General features: G+C 47.9%; 1 long non-coding RNA gene across 1 annotated transcript; it reads left to right on the forward strand.

Annotated features, from left to right (window-relative positions):
- Nucleotides 1-3,047: 3,047 nt before the first annotated feature.
- On the forward strand, nucleotides 3,048-22,941 carry LOC119443821 (uncharacterized). Its single transcript, XR_005190298.2, has 4 exons — nucleotides 3,048-3,343; nucleotides 15,347-15,421; nucleotides 18,864-18,983; nucleotides 22,869-22,941. It is a non-coding gene; the product is annotated as an uncharacterized LOC119443821 (long non-coding RNA).
- The last annotated feature ends 922 nt before the right edge of the window (nucleotides 22,942-23,863 follow it).

Below are 23,863 nucleotides of genomic sequence, written 5' to 3' on the forward strand. Positions count from 1 at the left end.
GAGGACCTTCACGAGTGTCGTACGAAAGGAGAGGGCACAGGTTCTTTTAGAAACCAGAGTGCAATTGCCGAACGAGAACATCGCTATCTTCACGGAGGAGATGACTCGCCTCTTCCGCCACGCCGACCCCGACATGTCTGAAGAAAGTTTGGTTCTTGATGCGGGGTGTCAAAGAGCAACTATTCGCCGCATTGATGCGCAACCCGCCCAAGACTGTCGCCGAATTTCTTTCCGAGGCTACAACGATCGAGAAGACGCATGAAATGCGCGTCAGGCAATACAACCACCGTGCCCTGACCTACTACGCCGACGCTCAAGCGCTAGGCGCCGACGACCTGCGCGAGACCATCAGAGCGGTCGTTCGCGAGGAGCTGCAAAAGCTCTTTCCCAGGTCGCAGCCTCACGTGGCATCTATCGCCGACGTCGTCAAAGATGAAGTTCAGCGCTCACTTGGAGTTCCCGATGTGCAGCCGCAAGCGCCGCAACCCCAGCCGGAAGCGCTCACCTATGCCGCCGTTGCCCGTCGCCAAGGCCCCCCTTCACGCTCGCGCCAGGGCCCCGTAACTGGATGGACGTACTGGGGCCTTTTCCGACGTTGACGGCCGGGAATAAATGGATCGTCGTAGCTGCGGACTACCTCACCCGCTACGCAGAAACAAAAGCCTTGCCCAAAGGCAGTGCCGCCGAGGTAGCCCGATTCTTTGTTGAGAACATCCTCCTACGTCACGGTGCCCCAGAAGTCCTCATCACCGACAGAGGTACGGCCTTCACGGCTGAACTAACTCAAGCCATCCTGCGCTACAGCCAGACAAGCCATTGCCGGACCACCGCCTACCACCCGCAGACGAATGGCCTCACCGAGCGCCTAAATAAGACCATCGCCGACATGCTGGCAATGTACGTCGACGTCGAACACAAGACGTGGGATGCCATCCTTCCGTACGTGACCTTCGCATACAACACGGCCATACAAGAAACGACGCACATGGCGCCGTTCAACCTGGTCTACGGAAGGAAACCGGCAACGACGCTTGAGGCCTTGCTACCGGATGTCTCCGACGAAGAAAATCTCGACGTTGCCACCTATTTGCAGCGCGCCGAAGAAGGTCAACAGCTCGCCCGCCTGCGCATCAAGAACCAGCAGAGAACCAACAGCCGACACTACAATCTTCGACGACGCTACGTCGAGTACCAGCCCGGAGACCGTGTTTGGGTCTGGACTCCGATACGCCAACGAGGACATAGCGAGAAACTCTTACGTCGCTATTTCGGACTATATAAGATTATCCGACGTATTGGCGCACTGGACTATCAGGTCGTGCCAGACGGTATTTCGCAATCACAGCGGCGCCGCGCACGACCTGAAGTCATCCACGTGGTGCTTCTTAAGCCTTTCTACGCCCGCTGACGAACTTAGGTCCTTTGTTGCTCTGTTATTTTTGTCCCCTTCTGTACGCGTGGTTTTGTTTTCGCTTTCGTGTTTGTAGCATCGGGACGATGCTTTTTAAGGGGAGGGTATTGACACGTATACATGTTTATCTTTCACCGGTGGCCGCTTTCCACAGGCTAACAAATGTTAAACGTTATCGCTCGGCGCAGGACGTGCCTGTATCGGAAGTTTCTAGAACGTAACTTATCGATGCTTCTTTCCGTTGCCTATTTTCATCGACGCTTATGTTGTCTGATTGTATGACCGACGCGAATTGTCTAGAACTTTCTGGAAGACCCGCGGGCATCAGGGATTAATCTGGAACCTTCGGTGACTCAGGTATAAAAGCCGACGCGTTTCGCCGCTGATCAGATTTTCGACGATCGCCGACTGTGTTCGCCGCTGTCGTTGTGCTTTGAGTGTACCTTGCTTTTGCGGGCACAGGTTCGCCTAATAAACAACCAGTTTCGTCGTACACAGTTTTACGACTGTTTTCTTCAGCGTCACTACTACGTGACAATAGGATAGGATAGGAATAAACTTTATTTGTCCAACGGTTATGGCTGTTGGTGCCCGGGGCTAGGCGGCCAGGGGTCCAACACCCGAGAAAAATCTTTCGAGATCCTCGGCAATGGCCCTGGCCCGCTGGACGGCCCACTCCTGATCCTCGGGTGCCTCGCTGAGGGCGGCTTGCCATCTCTCAGCGACGCGCCCCGCTTCAGAGGGCCCTGCTGTTGTCTTCCCCCTTCCTCTTGGTCCTTCTTCCTCATGGCGTTGGTATTCCCAATATATATGGGCCATATCAGCCCGTTCGTGCTCGCATCACGAGCAGCAGGGCGACGGTGCAGCGCGGGCCACAGGCGGTGCAGGTGGTAGGGGTTGGTGAAAGTGCCCGTCTGCAACCGCCTCAGGTCGACCGCCTGGGACCTGTCCAGCCGCCCTTGGGGTTGTGGATATTTCATACGTTCTTTCCTGTAGGGTTCAAGAACCTCTCGGTACGAGGCCGGAAACTCCTCGATATCGCGGTCGGCGTCCCCGTGGCCCCCAGCTCCGTCCGCCGCGATTTGGGTTGTGTTGGTAACTCCTCCGCTGGGGTTCCTCACAACAACCGCTTCAGTCCCTTTTTGTTTCAGGGTTCAATTGTCAGGTGTGGAAGAGTTGACAAGCTAATAGTCATCTTCATAGAAATGACGATTGTGTCCTCAGTGAAGCGTTCCATGCAAAAGGCATAATGTATGTACGTCTGCAATAGGAGAGAACTGTTTTCTGATCTTTCTTACAATTACTATTACTACACGGTAATATGGAGATATAGTGGGCACAACGGTTTGTCGAATAATATGTTCCGCTGCTTACTTGCTAAAAAAGCAGAGCTGCGCACATCCTGCCTTCCTCTGTTGGTTCTTCCGGTGTCCACAGATAAATCGTTCGGTTTCGTAGAACACGCAAAACAAAATGTACTCCACCAGACCCACTGCTAGTCACTTGATGATGGTGTGCAAAGCTTGGTGTAGTACAGCGTTGGCTTTTTTTTTTTTTTTGTGTCTTTTTTCGTACAAATTCGCATTATATGCCTGCATGACACCGACACTGAAACGCAGCTGCTTCCCCGGATGCCACACATGCGTCTGCCGCTACGTTCCCTCGGTCGCAACCCCCTCGTTCTTTCCCTGCTTCCGGCGGGCGAACGCAACTGCTGCTAGCCGGTGGGCTTTCAGCAGCTGTTGTAAACTATTCCCTGTATTTGCCTCAGTTTGCGGCACTGCTCTATGCCACAGCGGTATTCCAACAATTGCTAGTAAAAAAGACTTGTGGTGAAAATTACCCAGCAAAGTTTAGGTTTAAAATATTTCACACAAGGTTCTTTTTGCGAAATGCAAGAGGAGCTTGAAAATAATCGGGTCACCGATAAAGGTAAGCCCAAGGTTGCATTGGAAGACTTTGCTCTATATGTTTTGCCGAGGAAGTAACCTCACCAATATTGTGTGGATTACAGAAATAGATAACACTTTAAAATTCGGTCTAACAAGTACATCGTGCCCAGAGCTGTCAACAAGCGTCTAACAAGTAGTCCAAGAGCTGTCGTCAGGCGGCTTCTCTCACGGAATACGTGATGTAGCGCTTTGATAAAAAAGATTACTGGACTAGTGGAGGTTTTGCAGATAATTACCGCATCTTCGTTTTCTACGTATGTTCAAGCCTTATAGGAAGCAAGGTGTACTCTTTGAATGGAAAGTGTCGCCCAGCTTATATTCTTGTTGGTCTAGTTTCTTTTATCGCTGATGTGCAGACAAATTATAAACTGTGTGGGTAATTACAGACTTTACCGCGATATGTGTATGCAATCACTTCAGAGCGCTAGACGTTTTCTGTTCTGGTTTTTACGAACCGCACGGAATTTCCTCCTGCTGACCAGCATGAGAACGAGGGACACATTAGGTTAATGTGCTCGCAAAGTGTCCGAGTTCAATGCAGCCTTCGCGCTAAACTACTTCTGCCCGTGTGCGCCTTATGTCTTATGTTCGCAATGTCTTAAATGCTTTATGTGCACAATGTTTCGCGGTATCTTGGCAGAAATAAATCTAGGTGTAAAGCATAGGTCTGCAAAATAAATAAAACTCACAAAGACACATTCACAATATGTATTTTTGGTTTGGGTTGGCTCAGGGGTGAGTTTACCGACATATGAATCATAACGTTTAAAACCGGTGGAAATAGATGCAATTTCAGTGGTGGTGTATGTAGAAAATGTGCAGTTCGTGGGTTAACTACGAGCTTTGCAGAGAGTCACTGAAAACTCGTTTCCTGCTTATTTTTAGGAGTTAAACGAAAAGCGCAAGTTTTCCGTTTGTCCTCGGTAGACTCAACAGGGAAACTATACTGGCTGTCCAAGCTAACATGATGTATTAAACAAGCAAACTGGCATATACCACGTGTCCAATAATGTTCCGTCAACCGTATAGTCATCAGCAAGCTTGGGTAGAATTGTTTATGTAACGTTTAATTAGCCAAAATTATTTACAGAATTATTATTTACTGGTCTACTTATCTATCTTCATCGCCAAATTGTGCGTCGCATTAGCGAAGGTATAAATACTTTCCAGTCGCCGAAACTTTTCTCGTTATCATTATACACCATTAATTGTTGTGCTGCAAAATGCCTAAAAAAGTTTGAAGTGAGCTATGCATATACGTGTGGCTTGCACGTCGGCAGCGCTCTCAAAAGGCGCTCCAAACAACTATTTTTAGAAAATGGATGGCCAGGCGACCGCTTAAAAGTGAGAGACAAACTTTGGCCAAACTTCAGAAGACATGTATATGGCGCAGATCCATTCTTCTGAGCACATTTTGCTGTGTCGGAATGCTGTGGCCACTGCTGTATGGCTAGTGGGCAGGGATAGAAGTTGCTTGCCGAGATACAGTGGTACGTGCTTTCAGCTGCTGTGTTAAATCGGGATTATTGTCATTTGCTCATTGTTTTTTCTTTATTTATTGTCAATCGTTCTTAAGGCACAGATTGTCATCTCTTCGGTTCAGTCTTCGTTATTTGTTGCGATGTCATTACAATATTTTCTACGTAATCACTCGTGAATGTGCCATTTGTGTTATATCTGTCTAGCAATCCTCCGAGCTTAAAACATCCAAGTAGTAATTTTGTAGCACCTTGAGAAAAATACCTAATATCGTTTGTCTCTCATTTACTTCGTGGCTCGGGAGGAGACGTTCAGGTTGCAACATTTTCCCGTGACATATGTAAACAACTCATTGGTCGGCATATCGCTCATGAGTGCAGTTTTATCTAATACGTGACTGTGCGTCTCAGGGAGTTTCAGTAATCCGGGTTAAATGTAAGTGGAGACCAGGTCCCGTATTCAAAAAAGAAATAAAAAGCTTGCGCTACAATTTTCCGCAAAAGAAAACACCAGTCAGTCTTAATGCTAGGCATACAATTAGCGAAGAGGAGGCCGGGCGATTGCAAGCACACTTATGGAGAAAGGCTTTGTGATTGCGGCACGATAGAATAATATGTACAAGGGCGAGCTAGTGCCTAATAAAATTACGGTATTATCCGAAATATTTTTCGAGGAACATTGCCGTTGAACAAAAGTGATCCCGGAATTGTTCCACTATAGCAAAGTCTTAGATTTTATTCCGGGGTTGTGGCGCAAAGAAAGAAAGACGAAGAAAACCTGAGAGAATAGTAGCTACAATGAAGCAGAGCCACCACGATAACATGAACTAACGAGTGGTACAGCTTGTTATTTTTTCGATACTTCTGCATTGTGACACGAAACAACGCGAGCTGATCAGATTTTAGTACAACGATTCACAATTAGAATGCCACAGTTTTCAATCTACGAACTGGGAAGCCATTGTATGGAACTGTATGCGCGTACAACATATTTAGGAGATTAAAAAAATGTGCGGTTTTAAACTTCAGAGTGGGTTACGACAGAAGCGTGAGTGCTGGTGCTTTGGACGCATTTGAACATGTCGTGTATTCTCTTAAATATAAGTAAAAGAGCGTTTGTCTATTCCACCCTAATTGCAACGCGCCCGTCGTGACCAGGAATGAATCCGCCAAAGAGGTGATGCGGCGGGTTTTACGGCAATAAATGGCTAGGGGGGGAGCATGCGCCATCTATTTATACTGAGCGAAGTAGCCGATGAAAAGGGTCTTTAAGCAGGTGGTCCTCGGTGGCGACCAAAACACACTAGGTGTCCCGGAATGCCACACGCCAAGCATATTGATCCGACGTGCGTTAAGGATTTGCGGTGACAGCGCTCGACCAGGGCGTGGCGGGAGTTAGAGATAGCGCCGGACGTTCTTGGAGGTAGCGCCGGTAACCTGTTCGTCAAGTACTGTCAGGGGCATGCAGTGAAGATGACAAGGTGCCGCTTCTTTCAATGGTACGAGGGATAACTGGAGCGCAACATCCTTGCGCACAATTCCTTAATTTCGTTGAGCAGGGACGAGTGATCGGGGACCATGGTGAGGTCCGATAGTTGCTCGCAGGTGGTCATAATTCACCATAGTTTACCTGGTCATAGCGGCTGGTCATAGTTCGCCGTTTGCCAAGCTCTTCGAATCTCTGGCAAAAAGCAATCACGTCGACTACGGTTCTCGAGTTCTTTCCGAGAACCATCTTCAATCTGTTGTCGTTTATCACTTTCATAACATGCCGGATTTTGTCAGCTCTGGTCATGCTGGTATCAACACGCTTACCTAGGTCCACAATGTCATCAATGTAGCTGGTCCAACATTCGGCTGAGTGCTTTTCGACTCCAAGGAAAACTAGTTCAGCAGGCAGCTTACGAACAGCGGGGCGACTGAGCACTTCTGTAAAGCTAGCTTTGAATGCGCACAACTTTTGAACGCCGGCTTCATGGTTCAGGCAACAGGTTTACAAAATACGATATATAAAATATGCCATTGTTTACCTTTGTGGCATCGTGTACTATTTGTTGTGCAAGCTTACCCGGTCATAAGGATGCGAGCCAATCTTCGACGTCGGTGTCGTCTGTTCCGCTGAAAATGGCCGGATCTCGCTGGCGGAACACACCGCTGCAGGTGCCGGCTTCGGGGGACGGAGCTTCCTGGACGCTGTCGACAGGCATATCTGGTGATAGCATGCGAGTGCGAAGGCAATGGATGGATCAATCGTGGATACACAAGCACCTCCATCAATTGTTCAGAGGTTCTTTGGCGAGAGCGCACCGGTGCACAAAACTCTTTCACTGGCCCAAACTCGAGCGTCTATACGCGCGAACCGTTGGAGACGGCACTTGAACGGGCGCTCGTCTTCCTTACAGTACGCTATCTCAGCCAACACAATGAAATCGCAAGTCATAAAGGTTTTTGGCGAATTTTGCGAGTTAAATGGCATACTGTACTCCGTACTTAAAGTGCGAATATACCACAAGGAGTGATAAGCGGTTTTGCTTTTAGAACAGCGCTATGTTGAAGCACCTGACTTTGAAAAGGCCGCATTTTATTGCTGTTAGCATTCTTTGCCTACTTCGGCGTTTTGAGCCTATCTATCTATCTATTGATCTATCTATCCGTTACGCCAATCCAGTGACCCAAGTTGTCTATCATCTTGGGTCACTAGGTATTTGCTCGTGGTCGTGGTGCATTCACATTCGTTTAATCGTCGCCATTCCAGCTGCGTCATCAGACTTCTACGCCAACACATTGACCCAAGTTGTCTAACAGCATGGGCCCCTAGATATAAGCATGTCCATCAATTTTGGACATTGCCCCTTCGACATTCTGTGGAACTACACGGTGATGCACAAGCGTAGCTGAATGTGTAAGTTTTTAGGCAATTTTGTTTGAATATTGACCCTTTCCGCGGAGCAGTTTGTTCTAGAGAAACGAGATGGCGCTTTCGGTGGCGCGCCGTACGTCGCCTCAATGACCGCGCACGAATACGGAAACATTACCGCTTCTACCTTGCTTTTGTGCGATCAGCTGCCGGAAATGCAACTGAGTTTTCGCAAACGCACTGTGCTCCAATCATGCTGGATTGAATCATGTGGATTGACGACGTGTGCAGCAGTTGGCTGCAAAAATAGTGACTGGCATATTAAGCGATGTAATGAATATGTGTGGCCAAGTCCGCGGACTGCTGCCGCAACTGTCCGTACGTGTTTCCAGCACTTCGAGATATACGGCTTTCCTCGAGGATACAGAAATTTGCTCATCCGCCAATGTTGTACCGCTAACCATCAAAGAAATGGCTGCAGCCCCGGTACGTTGGCAAGAGTGAGTACCGTTCGTTAAACAATGATAAAGGGAGCAGCGCTGCTTCCTGTCATAGTAGGTTTCGCGCACAGTATCTACACACATCTACCCCAACAAGCACGGAAACTTACGTCCACTCTTTCGCCAGCGTGTGCGAGTGCGCGCGCACTTGAATATATGCGCACAGTAATCGATGCGTCACCAAGTGATCAAACATGGCAGCGCCCACGTTTTCCACTTGAGACCACGCAAAAGGTTGTCCATCATACGCTCAAATGTTGCGGGGGCGTTGCAAAGCCCGAAAGGCATGACACGAAATTCATAGAGGCCATCTGGTGTTACAAAGGCCGTTTTAGGTAGGTCTTCGGGTGCCATGGGGACTTGCCCATAGCCGCTGCGTAAGTCGATAGAAGAGAAGAACTCCGCGCCTTGGAGACAGTCAAGGGCGTCGTTAATTCTCGGAAGAGGGTAAACATCTTTACGAGTTATTTTGTTGAGACGACGGTAATCGACACTGAATCAAATCGATCCGTCCTTCTTCTTAACAAGGACAACGGGAGATGCCCAGGGGCTATCCGAATGCTGAATGACGCCGCGCTTTAGCATGTCAGCTACTTCGTCGTCGATAACACGGCGCTCTGTCGCGGATACAGGATATGGTCTTTGTCGCTGTGGCGCATTGGTACCCGTGTCGATGCGATGACAATCAGTTGACGTGCGGCCCAAGGAAACATGCTGGCAGTCGAAAGACGAACGGAACTTGTCGAGAAGGCGTAGAAGCTGGGCGCGTTGGGAAACAGTGAACGTGTCGGCGACGGAGCTATGTAGAACATCAGGCGAAGTCGGCTCCTCCGCGGGGTTACAGGTCACTCCGGCGACCTCCTGAGTGGTGATAGAACCAGTTGGCATATCAATGATGGCAGCAGGGTCGACACACTGGACGCGGCCAACGCACTCCTCACGAAGCAAAGTGAGAGGACAGGACAATCGGTTGGCGACGAGCAGTCTGCTGACGCTGGCATGAACGTCCAAAAGGGCGAAAGGCAGCGGGGAACATTTGCGACGAGCAAAAATTGCAGATGGCGTAAAACGTGCGCTGGCATCAGCAACAATGTAGCATGACACTGTGGTGAGGGCAGATGAGTGCGGTGGAATTGTAACGCCTTCGGCAACAAATACTTTATCTTCAGGGTCACGAGCGTCAAGGAGTGGGGCGTCACACAGCGTTTGAAATTCCACTTCAGCACGAGAACAGCCGATGACGGCCTTATTAGCGGAAAGGAAGTCCCAGCCCAAATTAACATCGTGGGAACAAGAACACAACACCAAAAATTCGACGATGTAGAGGAGGCCGTTGATCACAACGCGAGCACTACAGGCAGCTGCAGGCGTGATGCGGTCTGCGCTGGCAGTACGAAGGGATAAGTTTGACAGTGGCGTCGTAACTTTTCTGAGGGACCGGCAACGTTTGGCACTAATAACTGAAACTGCAGCCCCAGTGTCAACGAGGGCGAGTGCCGCGACGCCGTCTACAAATATATCAATAACATTAGTCGGAGAAGGGAGAGGCCTTGGTCTGTTCGTGGGTGACGCAGTTCTTGCCTCTGTAACTGCTGCGATTAGTTTTCCCGTTCTGGCCTAGAAGGACGACGACGCATCGGCGAAAGCTAGCGGCGTCGAGGCGATGGCGAACGGCGGCCAACAAGAGGGCGGTGGTCCGAGTAGGAATACATCTGGCCAGGGTTCTGAGACGCGGAGGACGACCGGGACGGTGAAACGTATGGATCGTTGTCGAAGCTGTGGCGGTAGGATGTTGCGTGGCGACGGCAGAATCGTGCAACGTGGCCAGGTAGACTACACGCATAACATATTGGCCGGTTGTGAGGAGTGCGCCATTGTCCATTGCTGTGTGGGTACCGCGGCTGAACGAAGTGAGGGGCTGGACGCAGTGGCACGGCTGATGGGAATGGCGCAAAGGTCTGAGGTGGTGGCCGTGCGAGAGCCTCGGCATAGCTGAGAGGTGCAGTCACCTCGGGAAAAGCAACGGGAGTCGGCACTGGCGGAGTCTCGCGGGCAGAAAGGAGAGCTGTGCACACTTGCTCGTGGATGACCTGGCGAAGGTGGGCCGGCAAAGGCTAGGGTGCTGGCGTGGCTGAGGACAGCAGCGAAAGCTGACAAGTGACCTCAGCACGGACGAACTTTTTTATCTGGCAAAGCAGAGAGTTCATCTCAGGAGCCACGGTCATGCTTGCCAGGGTTTCGTCGGACACAGGTGGGCGCCGCGTGAAAAGACGCTGTCTGCAGAGCTCGTCGAAACTCTGGCAAAGTTGAATGACTTGAGAAACAGTGCCTGGATTTTTGGACAGCAGCCTATGAAAGGCATCGTCGGAAATGGCCTTCATAATGTGACGCACCTTGTCCGGCTCCGCCATCGTCAGGTTGACACGCCGGCAGAGGTCGACAATGTCCTCTATGTAGCTGGTGAACGTTTCACCAGTTTCCTGGGATCGGCTTCGTAGGCGTTGTTCAGCGCGAAGTTTGCGCACGCCAAGGTGGCCAAAAACATCTGCGATGCCTGTTTTGAAGCTAGCCCACGTGCTTAGATTGGCTTCGTGGTTTTTGAACCACAGCTTGGCGACAAGCGATAAATAGCAGATCGCGTTTCCAAGCTTGAGGGGATCGTCCCATTTGTTGGCGTTGCTGGCGCGCTCATACGATTCCAGTCAATCTTCAACGACTTTATCATCGGTGCCGCTGAAGATGTCGGGCCCCGCTGACGCTGGGCACCGGCACATATGATGGCTGGAGGAACCGGTGGGGATGTCGGGCTGGGGTCGTGAGGCATGACGGATGGCAGAGTTCGGGTGCGTATTTCCAGGAAGGGGGGAAAATCGCAGCACCTCCACCAGAATCTAATGTGAATGCAGGCCAAGAGAGCAGCAGGCAGCGTGTTTCAACCGGAGCAGGTCAGGCAATCTCTAGCTCGCGCCTCCCGGACTAATGGCGATGTGTCTGCAGTGCCGGGCATTCGTCTTCACTACAATCTATATAGTGTATATGGGGAGTGCGTTGGCCGCGTCCAGTGTGTCGACCCCGCTGCCATCATTCACATGCCAACTGGTTCTATCGCCACTCAGGAGGTCGCCGGAATGACCTGTAACCCCGCGCAGGAGCCGACTTCGCCTGATGTTCTACATAGCTCCGTCGCCGACACGTTGACTGTTTCCCAACGCGCCCAGCTTCTACGTCTTCTCGACAAATTCCGTTCGTCTTTCGACTGCCAGCATGTTCCCTCACGCCGCACGTCAACTGTTTGTCATCGCATCGACACGGGTACCAGTGCGCCACTGCGACAAAGGCCATATCGTGTATCCGCGACAAAGCGCCGTGTCATCGACGACAAAGTAGCTGAAATGCTGAAGCGCGGCGTCATTCAGCCTTCGGATAGCCCCTGGGCATCTCCCGTTGTTCTTGTTAAGAAGACGGACGGGTCGATTCGATTGTGTGTCGATTAGAGCACTGCACTGGCCGTTTTTTTTTCAGCCCGGGCCCGCGCAGGCCCGTTTTTACGTTGGTCGGCCCACCCGAGCCCGATCAAAACTTTATGGCTAGACCCGGACCCGGCCTGGGCCCGCAAATAATCTACGTTACCCGCCCGGCCCGGCTCGCCACCCCTTTACCTTAGGCCCGAGCCCGGCCCGAGCCCGACTCGAAACCGGCCCGAACCCGGCCCGAGACCGAAAAATAATGTTTTTCAGAGTTGAGACGCCCGAGAATAACTCGCTGCACGTTACATGCACACCACCAGAAAGCCCGAGCCCGGCCCGGGTCAAAAAGCACACGCCGTGCCCGAGCCCGGCTCGAGCCCGTGAAAAAACCGTTCTACCCGGCCTGGCGCGGCCCACGGGCCGGGCCGGGCTCGGGCTTACGCGGGCTTTCGGTTAAGCCCGTGCCCGTGCAGTGCTCTAGTGTCGATTACCGGCGTCTTAACGAAATAACTCATGAAGATGTTTACCCAGCATCTCCACCAGAATCTAATGCCAACACAGGACAAGAGAGCAGCAGGCAGCGTACGGAGCGTGTCTCAAGCAGAGCAGCTCAGGCAATCTTGAGCTCGCGCTTCCCGGATGACTTGTGATCTGGTGATGACTGGTCATGATCCTCTTCACTACAATATATATATATATATATATATATATATATATATATATATATATATCATCAGGCTATATTCTATGTCCCCTGCAGGACGAAGGCCTCCCCCTGCGATCTCCAATTACCCCTGTCTTGCGCTAGCGTATTCCAACTTGCGCCTGCAAATTTCCTAACTTCATCATCCCATCTGGTTTTCTGCCGACCTCGACTGCACTTCCCATCTCTTGGTATCCATTCTGTAACTCTAATGGTCCACCGGTTATCGGTTCTACGCATTATATGGCCAGTCCAGCTTCATTTCTTCCGTTTAATGTCAACTAGAATATCGGCTATCCCCGTTTGTTCTCTGATCCACACCGCTCTCTTCCTGTCTCTTAACGTTAGTCCTAAGATTTTTCGTTCCATCGCTCTTTGTGCGGCCCTTAACTTGCTCTCGAGCTTCTTTGTTAACCTCCAAGTTTCTGCCCCATATGTTAGCACCGGTAGAATGCAATGATTGTACACTTTTCTTTTCAACGACAGCGGTAAGCTCCCAGTCAGGATTTGGCAATGCCTGCCATATGTACTCCAACCCAATTTTATTTTTCTGTAAATTTCTTTCTCGTGATAAGGATCCCCTGTGAGTAATTGACCTAGATAAACGTACTCCTTTACAGACTCTAGAGGCTGACTGGCGATCCTGAATTCTTGTTCCCTTGCCAGGCTATTGAACATTATTTTTGTCTTCTGCATATTCATCGTCAACCCAATTCTTACACTTTCTCGATTAAGGTCCTCAATCATTTGCTGTAGTTCGTCTGCATTGTTGCTGAATAGGACAATGGCATTTGCAAACCGAAGGTTGCTGATATATATATACATATATATATATATATATATATATATATATATATATATATATATATACGGCTATCAAAATTAAGTTTTGTGGTTTTCTTAAGCTTAGAGTTACGTGACGTCCACCTCTGCAAATAAGTTATGGGGCCACGGGGACACAAAGTGAGAACATAATTATCGCTGGCAGCCGCCCAATTAAGTCAAATTGTATATTGAACTCTTTAGTGACTGTAGAAAGTGGGCATGTTTGTATAGAAAACTTGTCGTGTTTCTACACAGTTCCTCATGGCGGAATCCTTCTAGCATGCCCGTGTTCCGAGATATCCGGCTGCAAATATTAATTGCTGTCCGCCTGATTACCCATGCACGACAGTGAATATCGACTGAAAGCTCCACCCTGATGTGACGTGGCTGTTGCGCGCGTTGTTTACACTGAAAGTGTGGCGAATTCATAGGCAAAGATAACTGTTCTCCTTTCAGTCTCAGCTGGCGAAATTGAAAATCGGTGAACCAGGAACCGCTGTCGAAACACGCAGCCGCGCTCTCTGTAATGATGGCTGCTGCCATGCCGAGATAAAGCAGCCAGCAGAGAAGCCAGAGGGCAATGCGCGTGCGTAGTGGTGACTACACGAGCGCGCATGGTCCTTGCCTGGGTTACGCAAATAAAGTGACTGCTAATTTCTAAATATTACGTTTTTATTAAATCAACAAAAATAAAAACCAATTTAGTCGTGCTAGCGCATATTCCGTTCTGCTAGGTAAAAGTGCGCAAATATCACTTTTCATGGAAACACAACACTTACGAAGATGTCAGTATTTTAAAAATGTTCCAAATTCTTTCCTTCCACAACAACGCAAAGCATAAACCGCTCTAGCGCTGACTCGATAGCTCTGCTCAGTACTTTTGCTGCTGCTGCTCGCACGGGCAGCCATTATCCTGTTCATGTCACTAACTTCAGTGCGCTCTGTTGCAAAAACTCGATCTTTAACGTCGCCCCAAAGAAAAAAGTCAAGCGGTCAGGGGAACTCGGTGGCCGAAACAACGTTACTGCTCGTCGAATCCACTGTCGTGGAAAATGACGGTCCAATCAGCTCTTCGCAGAAGTTCAGAAATGTGGTGGCTCTCCGTCATGCTGGAACCGCACTTGGCGCAGGTCATTGAGGGGGTGATTGGAGACAAAGTTGGCGGCGACAGCACTCAATATTTCTTGCGCGTAGTTCCTTCCGTTGTGGTTGTCCTGAAAAAAGTAAGGTCCAATGACTTTGTCCCCGACTATGCCACACCGCACATTCACACTCCAGCGAACTTGGGGCTTGTGTTACCGCAGTCCGCGTGGATTTGCTTGCGACCAATAATGGGCGTTGTGACTATTCACGGTACCATTGCGGTACCGTGAATGTCGAAATTACCATTTGTAGGAATTCCTTCTAAGTGCTAAGCACTTTAGGGGCCCTGGCTGTCGGCGCTAAATGTGATCTCATATCTTCGTAGTCACGCGCAAAAACAGGGTCGAAACAAGTGCAGAATTGATCAAAACCGGTTCAAAATAAAGTAACATGATTCAGAATTATCTAAAAGATAGGAATAATAAAGTATTGAGCGCAATAATTAGCAGAAAATCGTGGCCTCATGTCGCCTCATGTTGCAATGTGACCTCATGTCGTCGTGGTCACGCGCAAAAATAAGTTCTCAAAACAGGGTCAAAACAAGCACAGAAATGATCAAAACCGGATGACAACGAAGGAACATGATTGAGCATAATTGAAGAGATAGGAATACCCATGAATTACCAGAACTTCGCTAAAAGCGCTTCAATCATGGATCAGCAAAAGCTTTGGCTCCACTTGCTCCACACACACACACACTAGAAAGGACAGGACATCCTTCACATCTGCTGGTTCTCCAGAAGTGGTTTTAACGTCAAATATGTTCTCGAATAATGACGTATTTCGCTGTCAAATTCCAGGGCTTTGTCTTTTTATAGTAATAAAGGAGTGAAGTTAGAAGCTAGCCACATCAAAGAAAACAATCTTTAGCTGTATGTTATAAAAGTATATGTACCTGCTTCAAATATTTTAATGGAATTTAATAAACCTTGCACTCTTTACGACTGTTCTCTCTGTATTCAGTCATTCACCAGTGCTCTCCGTGTCTCTCCCCATTTTATTATGTCCAGAAAAATGAAGGGTGTTTGAATGAAGCATGCACGGAGTTCTCCTTGCGATCATCACCACTGCGCATCTTGTGCTTGGTGAGTCGTTTTTCTTAAACAGCCTTGCATGCTTAATCTTGCTTGGTCACATGCCAGGTGTATATATTAAGCAGACATGCCTTGTCGGGAACAGAAAACGTGAAAGTGTGTTCCGAAATATTTCAAATCGTAAGCATAACCATTTTTTCTACTATGCTGCATCCACCACCATCGCCATTTTCGAGGTACAGTTGATCATATCTGCATTCTTCATGTGAAACCTAATTTCTGATATTGTTATGAAATATTTCGGCACGAATTGAAATATTTACGCCGCATTCAGAAATGCATGTAACGTGAAGCTCACGCTTCACTTGATCTACATAATATGATTATCATAATATGATTATACATAATCACGCCAAAGATGCTTAATGTGTTTCCCTCGGCGCGTTCACGACAGGCGTCATTTAACTTCAGAGATGCAACTTAATTTGAAGCATTGACTTCACGTTAAGTTGCATCTCTAAATATGGTGGATAGTGTACCATACATAAGATGCTTAACATGATAGTAAAGGCGTTCGCATTAACGTTCGCATTACACAAGAGACTTCGGGTGGGGATGTTGATGTTGATTCCTTATCAACATCTTTGTGTGCAGTTGCTACAGTGATTTCGTCGCCTTCTTTTTCATCAGCGAACATCAAAGCATTGCTTGTTAGCACCGAATAATTATTTCTAAAAACTTATTTAATGTCAATTAGTTAAAAGAATGGGGCATTGCTCAATTCTCCGAAAGCATAGTCTAGATGCCGAATTGGTATGTGCAGTAGAGAGGGAAACATGTGGCACGTCAGAGATGTGTAGATCGGTGCTGTCAGTGGGAATGATATGGCGTCATCCTGGAGACGTGAACAACGGCTGACCGACGTATTCGTGACGCACCTCCTATGTGAGGTCGCCAACTCGTTCTAGCGAAGCAAAGTTTTTTCGACCAACCACGCAGGCCGATCGGTGTCCAGACCCATATTTCAACACCAGGTTGATACGTGACCTCTCGATGACGAATGTTGTACACCTGGTCACGGTTGCGTTGTTGATAGTGGATGCCCGTCGGAGCAAGCTGACGGGCCTCTTCACCGGGCCGAGCAAGGTCGGCAGCATCCGCGGTAAGGGTGGTAAATGACTTGAGGTTGTCTCGTCGTGGTAGGCGTGCAGAATATCGTCAAGGAGCATGGACCGCACCACAAATAGGCAGATTGTTGCGTTTGAATCGATACTCAATTTGTAGGGGATGCCATCGCGGATGAAAAACGACGACAGTGTCCGGACAAACGGCCGAAAAAGCTTCAATATACGTCCCTCATGGCAGCCGATGAGTGGTCAAGTATTAAATTATTTTTTTTATTCTGTGTGTTTTTTTCAGAATGAGATAAATACACAATTCGAAGCTATACTAGCTAAAGCTGTAATGCCAAGGAGAGCTACTCCAGCATGAGGGACAGCGTGATTGATCCTCCATATTGGCGAGTCAGCATTGAGCATAGGGGCATGTGGCAATTATAATGGGTTGGTTGTGCGAATATTGTCGCAACTGAACAATTGTCGACACTACCGCCAGCCATTTTCTGTTTAGTGTTTCTAAATGGGAGGCATTTGCAGTCTTTTCTGATGCTCGCAGAAGGTATTGTGTTGGCCCTGCTCCCACAAAGAAGAAACTTCGTCTTTTGTACGCCGGTGTAAAGTTTCGGCTGTCTTGAAATAGTTACCTCCTCCTCCAAGAAGCGCCTATAATAAACGCAAAGTTCCAAAAAACGGAGCAGGTGGCCTTTGTTCGTTGGTCTTGTAAAGGCGCAACAACCATGGTCTGGTCGAATACCTTTGTGGCTAACGGCATGGCCTAATATCTGAGTTCGTCGTATCAAAAATGGAATTATTGACTTTAGGGAAACGCTGGGAGTACGAATTGAACCAAGCAATGCGTGTAGGTGCTGATGATGCTGCTCAAGAGTTGCAGAAAGCACGACTATGTCATGTAAATATACGAGAAAGGACTGTCACTAAAGGCCTGACGAAGCCGTGTTCATTATGCGAGGAAAAGCAGCAGGCGCTGAGCATAATTCGAAAGGAGGTAGCTCCAAATTGTCAGGCCTGTCGGGCGTGATAAAGTCGGTTTTCTCGCTCTCACGGTCATCAGCCTCTGTCTGCTAGTAGCCACTACACAAATTCATTAATGAGAAGAATCGGGCGCGGAAAACACGGTCTAAAATGCCGTCTTTCTTTGTAACGTTTTTTATCTTGCAGTAATCAACACAAAAACTCGTCGTACCATTTTCCTTTCTCACCAAAGGGATGAGTGATACTCAGGGACTCGTCGAAGGATGTATGATGTCATCGGTATGCATTTGTTGAAGTTGGTCTCGGATGGCATCTTGCGTCATACGAGAAACGCGGTAGGCACGTGGGCACATAGTCCTTTCCACAGGGGTCAGTAATAATTTAGTGTCTCGTAATAGGTTTTTGCGAACCTTCTGTGTTGAAGCAAAGCAAGACCCGCAAGAGATTCTAAAAGGTTTTGAATGATCCCTTGTTTGGTAGCCGATAGTTTAGAATGCACATTGATTTTGCTGTTCGTCGGTGGTAGGTCACATAATTTTCAGAAGTTCGTCCGACTACGCTGGAGGCTGCAGTGCCTTTACTGGTTTAAAGTAGGCGATCGTAGTTTGTCGGTCGAAGTGCTGGTATTCCCGATTGAAATTAAACGCCAAGATTTCTGTCGTTGGCGATGTCAGCTGCAAGACGCCACACGGTTAGCCAAACCTGTCGAGCCAACGGGACTGACATATTGCTTTTAACGATTCCGAGACAAGGAGGGTTGTCGGCGCTTTTGCCAGTGATCAATGTAATATAATACAATTGCCAAAGACTGGTATCACCTTGAATTGAGTTGGACGGTACAGTTGTTTCGTGGCTGTGGTGTTGGGCTTCTAAGGACGAGGTCGCGGGATAAAATCCCGGCCACGGCAGCGTTATTTTGATGGGGGCGAATTGCGAAAGCGCCCGTGCACTCAGATTTAGGTGCACGTTAAAGCACCCCAGTTGGTTCAAATTATTCTGGAGTCCCCCACTACAGCGTGCCTGATAATCAGATGGTGGTTTTCACACGTTAAATGCCCTAATTTAATTTAATTTGGATCCAACAATAGGTGCATACGTAGTGTATATAGGTGATTAAGTACATAGCCGATGAAGTGAGTAAATATTTTAGCCCCCGTTGATATCTTTTCCTCCACCGCTGTATGCGAAATTTCTTCCATCTTCTTGACTTCTCGATAACACCCGAATTTGTGATGTTCGTTCCCCAGATGGCCATGTGCATAGAGCAATGCATTATTCGAGGTGTATTCATGTTCTGTGTGAGAACCGTAGTACTGTGTAAGACGTACAGCGAAAAAAAACAACAACAAATGCAAGACTTGTCTTCCTTCTTTATGATTTAGGTGAAAACATGCTCCTCGAGGCTGGTCCGTCCTTGGGAATCGTTCAACCAATTGGATCGAACATGTTTGTACCGACGTCAAGATCCGCTACTATTGTGATCAAACAACCGCCACCTTCAGGTGATAATACGCGCTCTTCATTTCAGTAACCAGTGGTGCGTAATATTCATCAAATAGACATTTAGGTGGCAAATGGTGATATTTTCACCGAAATGGAAAAAACCTAACTATTCAGTTCTGTAAATGACTACTTCAACACGAAGATGCGTTCTTTCATAGTACGCATTTTAAAACAACATAGGGAGTCAGAAATACCTATTGCGCACCACGCGTCTCCATTAGCATTAATCCTAGTTTTCACAAAAACAACGAATGAGATGCTTCACACCTATCAACACGTAGTATTTCGACAGCATGGAACTAAAAGGGCAACCTGCTCTTCAGTGCGAATGGGAAACTTCACATTTTCTAGAATGCGAATCAGAACGCAAAAAGAAGTTATTTTTTATTTTACGGACGATGTGCTTTTATTATAGAAGAAATGCTACTCAGATGTTCTATTCCATCATGTTTCGTCTTATAAGTATAACAGGGATAAAGACAAATAACAGGGATAGCAGGACCAATGTGCATCAGCAATGGAGTACAAATTATTTCCAGGCAAGCTTTAACAAAGGCAAAATCGCCTCCACTGTACCCCGTGAAAGTGTGTGTACAGTGAAGCTTTTGCAGACGTTAGGCGACGTTAGACAAGCACCACAACCATCACAAGGGACCCACGTCACTCGCGCAGCGTACGTGTGCGGAAGTGCAGCCTACATCCTCATTCTTCTAGGCCCACCGCCAAAGGTTCAGGGACCGCAGATATGGCGCCCAATCCGCAACGTTGCGCTTTCTGATTGTAGTGCACCTGCGTTTCCAGTCTTGCGTAATACACACGCGTGCAACTTTTTACAAGCCAGCGTTATCATGAACGACGGTGAGAGCGAAAGGTGCGGCGGCGCGGCTTCGCTAGCTGCTTTGTACACGTCACTTGACGCCATGGAAGAATGGCATGGCTTTCCGTCTTCATCATAATTTCACTGCGACACCGCAGTTAAGTGCCAGAAAGTGGGGTTCGCCTCGCCCGTCCGTCCATCCCATTACACCGAAGCTGACCGCTCTCATCGTCGACGTTATTTTGTCGTCGTGCGGCTGCCTGCTCATCCGGAGCGCACCGTCAGCACAGAGAGAGAAAAAAAGAAACTACCCTTGCAACGTGCACCACTGGGATTCAAACCCGTGTAACTGCAGCGATTTTACCTTGGGAGCCGGATGTGTTAACAACAGCGCTAACGCGAAGAAAAGTGTTTCGAAATTCGTGCAAGGTATCGCGCTCCACACATACATTCGAGAGCAGTGCCGTCTGTGTTTGCATTTCGGATGCCACAACCAACAGCACTATCAATGGACGAAGGAAAATGGCTAGCAATGAGGACGTCACAATTTTGATGCGTATAGCACTATATTCATAAAAAATATAAAGGAAAGGCTTATGGAGAGTAGGAAATAGTTTTGGTTCTTAACCCTTCGCTCGTGCCCGCGCGCGGTTGAATCAAAGAAACAACAACGCTCGCTCGCGCTGTACAGGGTCGTCCACTCTTGGTACGAAGAGTTTCGATGTACGGCCGTTGCCAGCCTGCTCCTCGCTTTCCCTCTCTGTCAAACAAAAATGTCGCAGTTTCACCCGAAAGGCGAACCTTCAATTGCGATAGCCAATTAGTAGAGAGTTATTCGGAGTAGGGATAGTAGATTGATCGGCTGCATAAACTTGGACACGTTCGCTTAATAACTGATTTAACAAGCGTAGTGTCAGCGCGCACAAGTAAACATGAATAGATCACACTCAATGAGCGCAGGCTGCTGTCAAAACGCTGGCAGCAAGCGGAGCCGCCGCAGCGAGCGAAGGTTCGTGCGGTCTATTGCTTCAACGGAAACTGAGCGGCGAATCCACAGCGCATACAAAGGTCAGAGCCGTGTGGAGATCACTTTTAAGAGACGGTGCGGGCGACCGCCACAGCTGGGCAACGTACAAACGCAGTTGTTGGCAGAGTAGAAGCTTCCCCCCTCACTCCCGTGCTGCCTTCCCACTTTCTTGCTTTTGCGTGGGAGATTGAGTGGCCAGTTCCCCTTGCGTCCGGTTGCAAGATAAGCATTTGGTGCCGCAGCGCAGCGTCGCACCGCCTCCCTCCCTCCAATACCCCCACGGCCTTTCGTGCGAAGAAGGTCGCGTTTGCTTTTCGCCGTGCGTTCGCTCTCCGTGATAGCGCGCGTCCCCCGCGCGCTTTCACTCGCGCATGCGGGTCGCGGCAACGATTTTATCGCCCATTGACTTTATACGGACCCTCACGGCGACGGGGACGCCAACGGCAGAAATCCGGTTGAAGTGTCCATATAATTGCTGTCGCCATGGTTTATATATATATATATATATATATATATATATATATATATATATATATATGCGCTGGCGCTGCGCCGCCACGCTGCGCCGCGTGCGTACTATGAGTGGACGACCTTGTACATAGGTCTTGAACGCAGGGCACCGCCGTCATAGGGCGCAGCGTTACAGCTTCAACATCATTCCCGCAGTCGTTGGGCCCGTATTTTGTAACGTTCCATTTTATTTATACAAGCTATAACGGCGGCTCTGCGGCGTAAGCGTTTATGTCCGAGCTAATCACGAAAGAAATGAGTGAAAAGGAAACCGAAATATCATATAACGTTTGAAAATCTGCCACCTAGATTTTAGCTATCGACGGTTCAAATGACGCGTTCTGATAGCATAGTGACAGGAGACAGCGGCTTATGTACCCGTTACGTGCAGTTTAAAACAACGTCAACTTCATTCACTTTTGTGGCTGAAAATTATTCACATCGGCAGATATTTGCAATAATATTGCTGAATACCCACAAAGTGACATTGATTGCTTTCGTTGTTGTTGGAAGCTTTATTACTATGCATTGTACAGATGCTTGTATTGCCGTCATCGTGGCCGCATCCTGGCGTACTAGCAAGTTCGGAAGCTGCGTAAACAAACAAAAGAAGAGCGAAAGAAAGCAAAAAACTCACCAGCCCTTCCCCTGTCGAGAAAATGGGGGTAAGCGAAGCTTGTCGTGTGCGTATCTGACCTTCGTCAGGGTAACGTTAAGTTTACGACTTGTCACGGTAATGAAACATAAAAGTTTATTTATCGAGGGAAGGAAAGGTACAACGCACCGGAAGGAAAAGTCACTCGAGAGGGAAACAAAAGTAGAAGGAAAGGGAACGAAATGTACAACGAAAGGGAACGAAAAGTACTAGCATTGGGAAGGGAAAATAGTAGGTCAAGTACACACACATGCTTCGCTTACCCCCGTATTCTCGACAGGGGAAGGGTTGGTGACTTTCTCTCTCTCTCTCTTTCTTTTTCTCGTTCGTTCTTTCTTTCTTTCTCACTCTCTCTCCTTCTCTTTCTCTTTCTCTCTTTTCTTTTTTGTCCCTGGTATGTGCCATTTGCTTGGACCCTTTCTGCAGTATCACAAGGATCGGCCCACTTTTCACCACCACCACCACCACTGAAACCTGTGAGCCTATAAAGCTTCGCTTAAAAAAGACGTGTTAATGAAAACTAAAACAACGTGGCTTGGTGCACTGGCGTCATCGTAGCCGCCATGTTTGGGTACTAGAACACTGAGATGGCGCGTCCGTGGCATCACGTGAAAAGTATCCCTTCTTTCCTTGAGCGTCGATGGCCCATATAGTAAATAGCTTTACATCAAATTGACGCAGTGCATTCAATCTATATTAAGCAATAAAATTGTCTCTGAGTTGCGATATTTGCCTGCAATACAATTTCTGTCTTTTTTCGGAAGACCTGCTGAGTTTGTCACATTAATCGTTTTAAATCATTACGATTGCACGTCAGTGCTTACGGCGATGTGCTTAAACATGCTAATTGTTACATTTTGCGTTTTATTTTCTAGTTGTGGTTGTCAACGTTCCAGCTGTCGTCCAGCAGCCTACGATTATTGTAGTGCAGAGAAGTGAAAAATAAAATGGTCATTGCAAAAGGCTTTCCAGGAAGTAGGAGAACGGACGAGTCACTGCCAAGTTGTGACAATCTTCCAGTTGGTGATAATATTTTATGCCACATGCTACATATTTTGAACTTATGTTTATTTATTATAGCGACAAGTAAGGGTTTGTGAGCACAAACGCTTTAATGCGACTCGTAATAATTTTTTTAAACACTATTACATAAAATGGTGGCAGGCTGGTCTCGGTTTGACAAGGGAACAATGGTAAAGAAAATATGTACTTAACATCCCACAGTCCACTCCACCCGATCGCACAAACTGTAAGCAAGTGTACGGTCTCTATGTGGGGTGCAATCTTGATGGTATGAGGATCCGTGTGTTCTGCTCTTCAGTTTTGGAAATGAATGCATTCTTATAGAAGTTGTATCATCCGCATGGCGCCAGCAGTGAGTTTTGTGCAAGACACTTTTAGCACTGTTGATGCGTCATGGACGTCTGCCTTTTGCTTAATGATTAAAATCTGTAAATAATTTCATTTTGTACGCTATTTCACGTCTATAGACGACTCATTTTGCTTGGAAAGAGTGCGCCACATTCAGAACCAGGAAATATTGCTTGAAATAGATACCAATACAGGGAATAATTGACGCGATGGAATCCGTCGATTGTTTCTATAGCCACGTGAAGTCTACGTTTATATCTAGGCTTGCACATATAAGTTCTTGGAATCCCTTCGAAACGCTCTCATGGGCATTTCAACGCCCCCGAAAACATCTTAGACCACCAGCGCGTCTAAATACTATAACATTCCGCCTTACCCGTTATTAAGTAAATGAATAATGCCCTAATCTGTGGGTATGCGAATAGAGCTCACATGACCTTTATCGCTGCTGTATGAATGCTTTATTATTCAGTGTGCGTCTACTCTTTTCGGTGTGCCT

Source organism: Dermacentor silvarum, chromosome 3 (genome assembly GCF_013339745.2).
Source record: "Dermacentor silvarum isolate Dsil-2018 chromosome 3, BIME_Dsil_1.4, whole genome shotgun sequence".
Classification (NCBI taxonomy): Eukaryota; Metazoa; Arthropoda; class Arachnida; order Ixodida; family Ixodidae; genus Dermacentor; species Dermacentor silvarum.